Raw genomic sequence first — 274 nt, 5'->3', positions numbered from 1 at the left:
ATAACCCCCGGGCAGCACTGTGGCACTGCAGCAGTGTTGGACCAGGTTGCTCCAAGCACCACAACTTTCAGTGACAGCATCTCCCCACTCTCTGCACGATGATGCAGCCGAAACCACCCCAGCTCCCCAGAGGGAACACGTGGTTTTCCTCACGTCCTCCCTCTGCCGGGCTCCTGGCCAGCACATCCCTCTCCAGGCATCCTCCATGCAAGTTGCCATAGCTACTGGCCAACAGTGCAACAACCTTGTGAGGAGCGGCTGAGGGACCTGGGGG

The sequence above is a fragment of the Nestor notabilis genome, unplaced genomic scaffold, assembly GCF_000696875.1.
Source record: "Nestor notabilis isolate BGI_N333 unplaced genomic scaffold, ASM69687v1 scaffold3096, whole genome shotgun sequence".
Lineage (NCBI taxonomy): Eukaryota > Metazoa > Chordata > Aves > Psittaciformes > Psittacidae > Nestor > Nestor notabilis.
This window is presented reverse-complemented; position numbering follows the sequence as displayed.